A 12,281-nucleotide genomic window follows, 5' to 3' on the forward strand; every position below is an offset into this window, starting at 1 on the left:
GATGATCCTAATATATGTCCTTTTATGCAATTTGGACAAATATATGCATGCCTGCAAACATATTTCCCTAATGTGATGGAGCTATGTACATTCTGTTCATTAACATTTGCATTTTTCACATACCATTTGGTTGAAGACCTACATCACACATTTTGGAGATGAGTGAACTTTAGTTCACTTTATTGGTTCAGGAAGCACAATTTGGGAAGATTTGCATGAAAAATGTGACCTGAATGAATGACTCCTCCATATCAACTTAATATCTCTCCTCAGCAAGGGACTAGTGATTTTTGCTCAAGCAACCAAGTTTCACTTATTTCTTTCAAGTGCTCCTTTTCACAGGAGAGGCCAGATCAGGAGTAGGCTGCCTGTAACATTTTCAAGCTTTTGAGACTCCGCATGGCGGCATTGCGCTGGAATTTCTGTCGTTTCTTTTCTCCACATTCAGCTGTCAGGGACAAACCGCTTGCATTTAAATGAGACAAGAAAAGCACCTCTTGCAAATAGGGCCATTTCATTTACCCATTATGAATGTTCCCCCCTCCCCACCTCCACTGATACCTCTTCACAAGGCCTGCTACACAAGTGAGAATGAATAGGCAAGTAAAACAGCAGAGACGCTAACTGTAACAGGGAGGAACTGGAAATAAGGTGATGGAAATTTCACGAAGAATGAAATGAAATAATATGTAATTTCCCTGGTCATAAAGGGTCTAACTGCTCTCATTATGAGCACATCAGAGAAGTCAAGGGAAAATAATGTCATTACATGTGAAGAAATGTGTAGTACTTTTACATATTGTTACATGCCACCCCAGTCTCCAAGCAGTGCTAGATTCCAAGGGCAACAAGTATGCTTACCAGGGTCTGTGTTTTCCTTTGGACAATGAGGCACAGTGGAGACTGTGGTGTCCTTGTGATATGCAGTTTATTTACACATATATACAACCTGAGCCTAGGATGGAGAGGTTTTGCAGGATCACTTTCCAAGAGGTTTGTATTCCACTCTGCACTGCAGCCTTGCAATCCCACCAGCAAAAAGCCCCATTTTTTTCCTGTCAGTTTGCATCACACTGTTACCCCCTAAGCTTTAATTGTCTCTGCCTTTTCTAACTCCTGGAGAGGCTCCACCCTTTCGATGCGCTAATGGCCAATACCTCAAAAGAAATTAGGGTGACTCCATTACCTTTAAACTCATGTTGATTTACCAGGATTAAGAAGTGCCTAACACACAACTTAGGAAATATGCCCAACATAATTAGCTTTCCCACATGCTAATTAAATTATTAGGAGCATCTAGTAAACAGGTCAAATGCATAAATGGATAGCTTAGTTGGTAGAGCATGAGACTCGTAATCTCAGGGTTGTGAGTTCGAGCCTAATGTTGGGCAAAAAGATTTCTGCATTGCATGGGGTGAACTAGATGATCCTGTCCAATTCTACAGCTCTATGATTTTAACTTAAGACAAACAGGCCTGACATCCCATTTTAACAGACAAGTGCTAATTAAATGCTAGTGTTTACTGAGCCCAGACATTTAGCACCCACAAACCTATAACAATATATATTTGTGTATTTGTGTGTGTGTTGAGTATTCAATGATGGGGAGCCTTTTTGAGTACCAAGTCTATGTTCCTTCCCAGGGTGTGTGTAACAGTGGTGGGTGATATCAGAGGTAAAGTGGGGGAAACTTCAGCTGGGATGGAGAACTGGAACCTTACCTCCCCCAGGCCCACAAGCCAACATTGACAGGTGAGTGTGGTTGCTCACTTGTCAATCACCTGGCACTCTTATGACGTCAAGTGACAATTTCAGTTGGGATCAATCTTTGCACCACCCAGCTGTTTGGCACTGAGAGTGAACCTTGTCAACTGCACTAGGTAATTCAGACCATCCCAGTGAGACTTGCTAGCTGCACTGTCAGCAAGCCCTGCTTGTCCAGGAACAATCCAGAGCAGGCTTTAATCTCCTGCTTTAATTTCCTGATTTCAGTACCTGTCCCACAGCAGCTAAGCCTAAGGATATTGAAACCATGAACTTGAAAAACTTCCAGTTGCCTGTGGATAAAAGTGGGGGGGGGAGGGGGGCTAATCTAGAACTTTAACATAATTCTAAGCCAGAGAGAGAGAGAGAGAGAGAGAGAGAGAGAGATGGAAAAGAATGAATGAAAGAATGAAATAAATAGTAGGTTGTTTTCTGTATTCTTTAGCGGAATAACCTACAGGAGGTTTAAATAGCTTAGCATCAGTGTATGTCAAGAGTCCAGGTTCCCACTTGATAACACAGTAAGCATAGTTAATAAAAAAGGATGATGTATTGTCAAAACAAACAGATAGCTCCGGACGGCTCTAACACAGCCTCCAACATCATCAATCAAGATGACCCTTCTGAAGACTTCTTCCGCTTTCTACAGAAGGTAGAGAACTTCCATGTCTTACGTCCCTTGCCTTGTTTCCAGTCTAACAGCCTTCCCCTTAGCTGATTCTGAGGAGGGATTGGATCAGCTCCTCACTCCTCCCTTTCTGACAAACTACTTCTGTCTCTGTTCGTGCCAGTTTGAATTTCCCGAGAACTTTGGCTGGGTTCCAACCCGCTCTCAGCTGTTCCCTTATCACCCGGCATTCCAAGGGGTGGGGGAGTCGGCATTAGCTGCTGTTCATCCTGCATCAAAGTTAAGTCTCTCTGTTCCCGGCTGCTTTCTTTCATTGGCTGCAAACCTTCCCTGGGAGCTGGCTGCAAACCTTCACTGGGAGCTGGCTCATTCCTGACAGATGGTTTCAGCTGCTACTGGGACTAAGGGATAGTTATGGTTAATTTGGTTCCCAGAGGCTAAGTCCTTGTTAGAAACAAGCAAAACTAGGTGGTGTAATATACTCACTATTTCTCTTAGCAGGGAGTCAATATTGTGTGTCCTAGTGGCCACCCAACAAAAGTATTTTGCCAGAAGATCTACAGAGCACATATCTGAGGAGATAGGCTCAATGAGTGGTAATCTTATTCTGTGGTGAAAAGCAACTTCAATCTTAAACATTGGTTCATTGTTAGCAGCAAGTAATGAAACTATATGTCATTGGGGCAATAAAGACCAGTTCATTCTTCTGGACTGTTTTGAGAGACAAAAAATAATCAACTTGACTTTGTTCAGAGTGGTTCAGAAGGTAAATCAGTTAAAGAGCTGGGTCTCTTTCTACCTCTCATGTGCTGGACTCAGTAAGGACATAACACCTATATAGGCTGCCAAACATGCCATGTACAAGCTTCTTCTCCAGTCATGGGATTGCTGTCAGCCATGCTCCCCAAACGTGCCACTAATTGCATCATTACTGCTCTGCTCCAGATTGCTAACAGATGCTCTTGATAAACTTCAGAGCCAATGAAGTGTTCAAGGAAATGAAGCAAAGATACTTAAAGGGGTGTGGTTGCTTGCAGTGATCTGAAATACTTGACAAAGTCCTTGAAATGGCCCTGTGGTTGTGAGATAAAGGTTGATGAAGCCACAGTACAGGAAAGTGGGAGGTTGTGCAATAAAACTGAAAAGCCACCACCCCCACTTTCACAGAACCACTCCTCTCCCATGAAAAGGGCCCATTTTGGAAACTTTTGAGGTGGGGAAAAAATGTTCCTTCTGGGTTTAGAAGCCAGAATTGTGGTACATCTTTGGGAGAAGAAAAGGCTGAGGAGTAAACCCTACACCCTACACAAATCTGGAATGCCAAAGGCAGTTGGATGGCATCTTGTACCTCTTCTTCCAGCAACTCCTGCAGCCAGTAGCAGAGCAACATGCTGCATTCCCCGGGGAGGAGAACAGATGGGGGTGGCGGGCTGGCGTGAGTCCTGAGGGGTGGGGTGGGTCGCCTGAGGGAATGCGGTGCACGGCGTGGGGTTGCACGTCCCGGGGGGGCGGCCACAATAGCACCCTTCCCCCTAAAGGTACCCGGTACGGCATGCTCCCCCCCCTTCATACGCCAGTGCCTGCAGCCAGGTTGGTGCCAAATGTACTGCTTTCTTTTTCTTTTGACAACATCAGTAAGGCCAAGAGGAGGACTTTGTTGTCTGGGCAGCCCAGGACCTCCAAACACGCTGCCTAGGACAGCAGTTGTGTGTTATAAGCTCAACCTGATTGGTGTAAAGTCCCTACAGCTAAAGCAGGTGTTGTAAGTTTGAATTTGACTTCACCCTCAAAGGCGCACTCTTCTATTGTCTCCTGAGACAGACAGATGTCAACAATAAGGCACAGCAGATCTCCTCATCGAGAATGGCTCAATGAGAGCAAATGCTATGTTACTGTTCCAGAATGAAAGATTATTAAACCAGATGGACCCTTCAATGTTTCCATTCATTGTAGAAAAAATGGAGATTCCTAGTGAACAACGGGAATGTTTCCACATGCTCAACATGGTAGACTTTCTCAGACTGTGTGGCAGCCACAGCTTTCAGGCCCTCTGTATGGGGTTGTCACCCCACCCCACATTGCAAGAAGGCCATAGCAATGTGAGTAGTCTTGGCTATTTCTCTCCCATTCTGCATCCTGTTTCTCACCATTGCTGCAAACCCCAATTCTGAGTCAGACAGCAACTTCACGGCTGAAAAGCAAATGACAGTGCTATTAGCTATCCAGTAGAGAAAAGAGATTAGGTGTGGAGTGCCCCCCCTTTCCTTTTTCTGCACTCAGAATGGCTTGGAGGCCAAGGAGAAAATGGATCAACCAAGATGCGGGGGGGGGGGGGGCATGTGGTTGAGGACAGAAAGGCAATGTGTAATGGAATGGAAAGAAAAAGAGGTGAGAAAATGAAATGGAAAAATAGAGATGTACGGCACAGGAGAATTTCTCTGAAATGAGGTTCTCATCAAATCCACTATGGGCTTAAAATGGGGTGGGGGGTTCCCTACTGAAATCATAACAGGATTCTGTGATGCTGCTATGTTTGAGTGCCTATTTCTCCTCCTGTCCTTACTCCTCTTCCGGATTAGATTACCCTTTGTGAAAGTCCCCCGAAGTTTTGATTGCTTCCTTTAATGGAGGAAATCAGATTCATACATATATTCTCTGACCCAAAGTTGTTGCTGTTGTTGTTGTTTTTTAAAAAAGAAAAGTCAAGTAAGAAATTGGCAAGCACCATGATAACATGGCAAGCACCATGATAACAACCTAGAAACTTCAATCCTTGTGATTTCAGAGGCACAGCCAAGTTCGGCTCCCCATCTGTAAAGATAATAGGTGCTGCAGCACCTTTGAGATTAACCAGCACATGCTTTTTATAGGCAACAGCTCACTCGAGACAGTGGCAGTGAAGCCAAGTTCTCAAGGTGAGAATTAAAGAGGAGGAAGTGTAGGGGGTGCCATTCCAAAGGAGAAGTGCCCAAGCTTGCCTCTACAGGCTTCTATGAAAGACTGTACATCTATTGAATGAATTACTGCAATGGGTGGGAATTCGCACAGTTAATTGTCAACTTATTTATTTGGAGGTGGGATGGGTTAGGTAAATTTTCCTAAACCAGATGGTATAAGGTAGCATCCTTGTTTGGAGGATTCTTTATGGAGGGAAAGTGGCAATTTAAAATGGAAGGTATGTGGATCAATGACAAATCATCTTTGTTGCAGGAAGAAGGTCCCAAGATCAGTCCCCAAGCATCTCCAAGTAGGTCTGGGAAAGTAGCATTTGGGACTTTTTAGTTTACAGAAAAGACAAGTAAGAGGGGGCATGGTAAGCGGGGAGAGGCTACATGAACATTTTTCTCCCTCTGCCATAACACAGGAACTCAGGGACATTCAGTGAAGCTGAATGTTGGCAGACAGCTTCTTCTGTCCCTGCATTCCTATGTGCTCTACACGGAATAGCACTTGGAGGAATCTCTTTTGCCCTGAAAATTATAGAGCCTAAACTTTGCAAAAAAGCAAACATTAGGTTCCCCCAACATTGCTTGAAAGCAGCTTTCTCTTCCCCTCTGCTCACAGCACAGTCTCAAAAGACCATTTGAATCATAGCATCTGTTCGTTCTCCTGCCCCTTGGCCTTCTTTCCACAAATTGCCTCTCTCATAATACTATAATCCACTGGGGCCATTCAAAGAAGCTACGTGCTGCAAGATTCAGGACAAACAAAGGGAAGCCCTTCACATAGCTGAACTGTGGAACTTGCTCCCACAGGAGGCAATGATGACCACCAAGTTGGATGGCTTTAAAAGAGTATTGGACAGATTCATGGAGGAGAAGTCCAACAATGGCCAATAATGGTGACTCTGATTTGCCTCCATGGTCAGAGTCAGCAATGTTTCTGTATATCAGTTGCTCAAACCCACAAGAAGAAAGAGTGATGTTGCACTCAGGTCCTACTTGTAGGTGGCCACTGTGAGAACAGTCTGTTAGACTAGCTTGGCCATTGTCTCATCCACCATGCTGTTCTTATGTCCTCTGTTTGGAACTCTGGAAACTGCTGCTGGTCAGCATAGGTAATGATCTGACTCAGCTCCCTGTCTTTGTGTAGTCTACTTGTACTGAAAACAATGATATTCCCTGTCTTCCGTTCTTATCTCTTCTTTTCGTTTCCCTAAATCGTTTCTTCTATTTCTACCCCAAGCTTCATGCAGGATGCTTGATAACTGTGATTTCTGTTTGCTGCCTGGCTGAGGTCATGGAACTTTCTTCATTTTCTGTTCTATTGCAAAAACAGCCTCTGCATACAAGAAGCTCCATTAGTAAATATTGATGCACGACAGGTTTTGGGTGTGCATAGATTACCCGGATGTGTCAAGCCACAGGAATGACAGATAGCCCACTGAGTTGTGAGATCTCATGTTAATGCAAGGAAGAAAAGTCAGTGGATGCAACTGGGGCAAGGGGGTGGAATATATGATGGCAGGTCCCATCACCAAATCCTAAGTCACCAAACTGGAAAAGAAAGCAAGGTGGAGATTCTCCACTTGAATATATCAAGGGTCTTTCTAGCATGTAGACTGAGATGGAAGAAGCAGGAAGAGAGGGAGAACACCAGCCCAAGGTCACTCAGCAAGGGCCAGACCTGATATCAGTAGAGTCTGCCCTGCCAACTTGAATCTGCTTTCAGCCGGTCTCCACATCTGTCTACCTTCTAGGGTTGCCACCTGTCCTGTACAATACAGGACTGTCCAGTATTCCAATTTAAAATGCTAGTCCCATATTGATACAGTTTTGTCCTGTATTTCAGGTCTTCTCTCTCCCTCTCTGCCAAGTTAGGGAACCTCTCCAAATACATGTGTTTGAAAGGGTATGTGAAAGGGCATGTATTTAAGCTCTAGGTAGCCAAGCACAGACAGATTTACAAGTGTGTGTGAGAGAGAGGGGGGTGGGTTGCAGTAGATTGTAATGGGTTGCTTTGAAGTCACTTCAGCACCAGATGAAAAAATAAATTGCCACCCAACCACATGGCCTGGCCTGGTCCTGGCCTGTATTTTACCAGAACAAAGGTGGCAACCCTATTTACAACCCTTTCCAGTAAGCGTCACTGCTTGTCACTTTTCTCCTTCTTAGACTCAGCATGACCGGGGGGGGGGGGGACTAAACCAGAATTAGTTGGCTGTGCCTGTCTTTGGCTCTCAATCCATCTCCTGTTGTGTGTCCTTGCCTTCTGCCCAACCAGTCTGAATGGGCACCAGGAACCACTGACTGATACAATGGGACTGTCATTCACATGCCTATCCTATTTGTGTATGCAGCAGAAAGCGGGGGTCTTAACATATTGTTCCCAGAGCTGGCAAAGAAGAGGAGGAGGAGGAGGAGGAGGAGGAGGGAATGAGAATAGTAATAGAAGTGTATGAAGAAAAGACAAATGAAAAAGCCGGTTACCAAAGTGCCCTGACTGATCTCTGCTTCATAATTGAAAGATTGGGGTATTAAAGGGACACAGTAGGCCTGTAGGAATGGCAAGATCATTTGTGCAAATGGTAATTTCAGTATTCAGCCTATCATATCCATAAGCCTAATGTGCTTGGACCTGACATGACTTATAGTAAATTTCTCCTCCCAGGGGGCTTCATGCCAGTTTGATGCAATGCTTGGAAATCAGAGAGTAGTGGAGTAGCTCGAGATGTTTCTGTTCACTCTTTCCGTCATTCTCTCTGCTGATGGGCGAAAACCCGGTCTGATTACGACAGATTTGAAGGAATTAAATGGAAGAGCCATGCAGTGGAGAGAGGGAGGGAGGAAAGAACCATTTCAGTTCCAGGAAAAGCTTTTTTGCTTGCTGCTACTTACCACCGAACATCACAAATCTTCTTGGTAAATAAAGACATGTTGCTTCATCTCAACACGTGCCTGTTGCTGAAGTGCTAATCCCCTGGAAAGTATGTTCCCAATATTCTTCATGCATAGGAATGTGGGGGCGGGGGGATTTGATTCAGATTGTACTTATAGGTGAACCTACGTACTTTGCAGTTTCTGGAGCAATAAAAGACCTGAAACTCAGCCATCCTGCCAAATTTGCAATGCAGTTTTCCGGCCAAATAATGTGTATACAGTGGTACCTCGGGTTACATACGCTTCAGGTTACAGGCTCTGCTAACCCAGAAATAGTACCTCAGGTTAAGAACTTTGCTTCAGGATGAGAACAGAAATTGTGAGGCAGCAGCAGGAGGCCCCATTAGCTAAAGTGGTACCTCAGTGGTACCCCATTAGCTAAAGTGGTACCTCAGGTTAAAAACAGTTTCAGGTTAAGAACAGACCTCAAGAATGAATTAAGTTCTTAACCTGAGGTACCAGTGTAAAACCATATGTGCCAGGGTGAAGTGGAGAACAGAATTTAAGGTTGGAAAAACAAGAAATCAAAAGAAACCAACATGGACAGATTATGGATGCACTACTCAGCTTCCTGATCTTTGAACTTCTAACAAAAGCCATTTCGGGGCCTAAAATTGCAAGCAGGCAATGTCTAAGACCTGTCAATCCCACCCCCAATGTGCAATGGAAAGATTTTGTTTCAGTAGGTATTCTTTCTGAATCTTACTTTGAAAATAACAATAAACATTATTTACTTGGTTAAACTATGGGATCTGCTCCTACAAGAAGTAGTGAAGGCCAGTAACATGGATGGCCTTAAAAGAGGATTAGACCACCCTACTCTTCCTCCCTATCATGTCACTCCAGTATGATGAAACTAAACAACAGGGGAATTGACACTTGGCTTCATCTCTAAATCAAGCAGTGCAGAAATGGCTCCCCAGATGATAGTCAGCAATGAGGTTACCAGCTGGAGTATTATTTCCCCACAACACCCACACCTTTACTATTCTCTACCAAGCCTGTCACCTCACGCTTCTGCTGCTAATTAAATGAACTAGAGTCCAAACAGGTTAACAGCTAGAAAACAACCTGCATTTTTCTTTATGTATGTTTCATTCTGCCATACACGTTCCATGCTTAGTTACCTCACTTCTTTCCACATGATCTACTCCCTCTTCCTTGTTCATCCAGACATTAGAGAAGGATGCCTTCAGAAGGAGGAGAGGGGGGAGAGTACTATTTAGGAATGCTTGAGGAATTCAATTTCTGTGAATTCCAGTGCAATATGACCTTCATCTACACCTCTCGGACTAATGTGCGCATCAGAATGTAATTAGTCTTTTGATTTCATACATCTCCAAATTTTGTGGTACACTTCTTGATTAAAACTATCCACAAAAGTGCATTTAAAAAGGCATGTTTTTAGGGTTAGATATTTTTAGAAATGCATACATTGAGATAAACTTTAGGAATATATATTTTGTGATAAAATGTATGTATTTAAATATGATGTTTGTTTAGTTTTTTTAAAAAATGCAGATTAATTGGAATAGGATGGAGTTAAGAATGGCAACATGAAACATTGGCATGGGACAGAAATAAACTGATCCATCCATCCCTATGAGTAGGAAGAAGACCCATTCATCCATAGTCTTGTACCAACAAACCATTCCCTCTTATTATCAGCACTGAAGCTGGGAGTGTTGTTGGTTAGTTTTTAAGCAGCAGTTGGAAAACCATCTGTCATGTATGATCTAGATGAGATTCCTGCATTGCAGGGGGTTGGAGTAGAGGACCCCCAGGGTTCCTTCCAACTCTGAAATTTTATGATTCAGTGTAGCCAAAACAGCACAACTCAAGCACAAAAAAGAGGCAGTCTTTGGGACAGGGTAGACCACATGGCTCAGAAAAGTACAAAAATATTTAGGGAAACTTGTTGGGAAACTGTGTACGTGCAGCTACTCACACAGAGTCAATTAAGGTTTGGCAGGCAGCCAGAAGGTCATGTGAAGGAGTAAGTCTGCCTGGTGATAACAAAGACATGGAGACAGCTCCCTGATTGGCCAAGCTCTCTCAAGGGAGTAATAATTAATGGCCTACTAACTGGAATGTTCAGTAGTTCAGTGTTCTGAGTTCAGAGGTTCAGAGTTCTGTGTGTCAGTGTAGGAGTTGTGAGTCGTGTATGAGAGAGCTAGCAAAAGATCCGTATTCTGTTCCTGTAAATAGTCCACTGTATATAATAAACACCTAACTACATGTTCCTGGTTCCTGCTTCGTCTATCCTGTCTGCAGCCAAGTCGCCAATTGCTTCCGTGGATTCTGCGTTTACTCTGCTAGGTCTGGCTAAGGTCCTGCAACTAGTCAGAAAGTTGCGAAACACCAATTGGTTTTACCAATAAAATTCACACCATTCCTAGTCTTGACCTTATTGCAGACACTGAATTCTCAAAGACAAACAAACATTCCATAGTTTGATTACCTTGAGGAACGGATGGAGTCTAGTGGGAACCAGTGCCATTAAAAGTTTGCACTGAATTTTGTGATACATTTCTCCAACCAATGTTTACGAAAATGCAAATATTAGGGGAAGGTGTGCATGAAAATGAAGATATTAGTGAAAATAACATAAAAGTTTATTATATTAAGAGAAATTGTTTGCAAAAATGTGCACCTTAGTCTTATAAAAAGGTGTTCATTAAGATAAATCCACACTAAAATGCTAATAAGTTTTCATGAGAACTTTTTTTAAGAATGCAAATTTCTAGAACCTTTGGAGACCTGAATTTAAGCTTGAAAAAAAAAAAAAAAGCTCAGAGAACAGAAATGGGCAGATCCTTCTGTCCCTACCTGAAAATCCCATACTGCCTGCAGTTGCAGCTGGGGCATGGTCTAGGAGACTATAGCTTATTAGGTGTTGCCTCTTGAGCCTTCTGGTTGCTGAAAACAACACAGGTCTCTGGCTCCTTGTTTTCCCTCCTTGGTGTGGTGTATCTAGCTGAACTCCTTGTGAAGTTGACCTTGAACTGTTTCCTGACCAGCTTCTGGATCTTCTTTGGAACTAGATTGATTCCCTGCATTGGAGCTTAGTTTGTTTGGGCTCTGCTGCATGTGAAACCCTGTCTGTGTTGGTGAGTAGTCTTGTGAGAGACTTTTACCTTGTTGGAGTGGGGCCCACTGGGCACTCACTGGAGCATGACAACTCATAGGTTTTGGTGGGATGGAACCGAAATATCCCAACAGAACTGCCTATTGAGGCCCATGGGAGTGGGTTCAAAAATTGGGAATGGAATAGTGGGACTGGAATTCTAAACAGCAAAACTCCGTGTTGCAACCTATTTTAGAACCTATTGCATACTTCAGGATCTGCTCTTGATAGTAAACAACAAAATCAAAATAAACCAGAATTCGCTCCCTGCACTAAAATTAATCCATTTCACTTCCCAAACTCTCTTCAAAGCTTCCTTTAAAAAAAAAAAATGCTGAGACATTATGATCCACTCAAAGCTCACTGCCTCTTTTTCTAAATCCCCTCTGTCATGGAAAGGAGTAATGGGAGAAGCTATATTTAAGGGTCTTTAGAGGAAAAAGACTCAGCCACTTTAGGAGTACAGTTGTCTGCCAGATAGTGACCTTTCAAATCCTTCACTTCCATTTCACATTCCTCTTTTCAGCACTTCCCAAATTGCTTCTGATTTGGGGACTGGGTTTATGAAATGTGAACAGAAACTTCTTTATGGAGCGGTGAAAGGCAGGCTGAGGCATTCCCAGTGAAGGCTCATTCACTGGGGCAAACGGGGCACTGTACCACCAAATGCGGGATGCGGGTGGCGCTGTGGGTTAAACCACAGAGCCTAGGACTTGCCGATCAGAAGGTCGGCGGTTCAAATCCCCACGACGGGGTGAGCTCCCATTGCTCGGTCCCAGCTCCTGCCAACCTACCAGTTCGAAAGCACGTCAAAGTGCAAGTAGATAAATAGGTACCACTCTGGTGGGAAGGTAAACGGCGTTTCCATGCACTGCTCTGGTTC

The 12,281-nt window shown here is 43.7% G+C and overlaps 1 long non-coding RNA gene across 1 annotated transcript; it reads right to left on the reverse strand.

The window, feature by feature from the left end:
- Positions 1-4,317: 4,317 nt before the first annotated feature.
- On the reverse strand, positions 4,318-10,355 carry LOC310836134. The gene is made up of 3 exons (XR_014559878.1): positions 10,220-10,355; positions 9,399-9,461; positions 4,318-4,583 (listed from the first exon to the last, which is right to left on the reverse strand). It is a non-coding gene; the product is annotated as an uncharacterized lncRNA (long non-coding RNA).
- Positions 10,356-12,281: the final 1,926 nt, after the last annotated feature.

The sequence above is a fragment of the Podarcis gaigeae genome, assembly GCF_964106915.1.
Source record: "Podarcis gaigeae genome assembly, chromosome: Z".
Lineage (NCBI taxonomy): Eukaryota > Metazoa > Chordata > Lepidosauria > Squamata > Lacertidae > Podarcis > Podarcis gaigeae.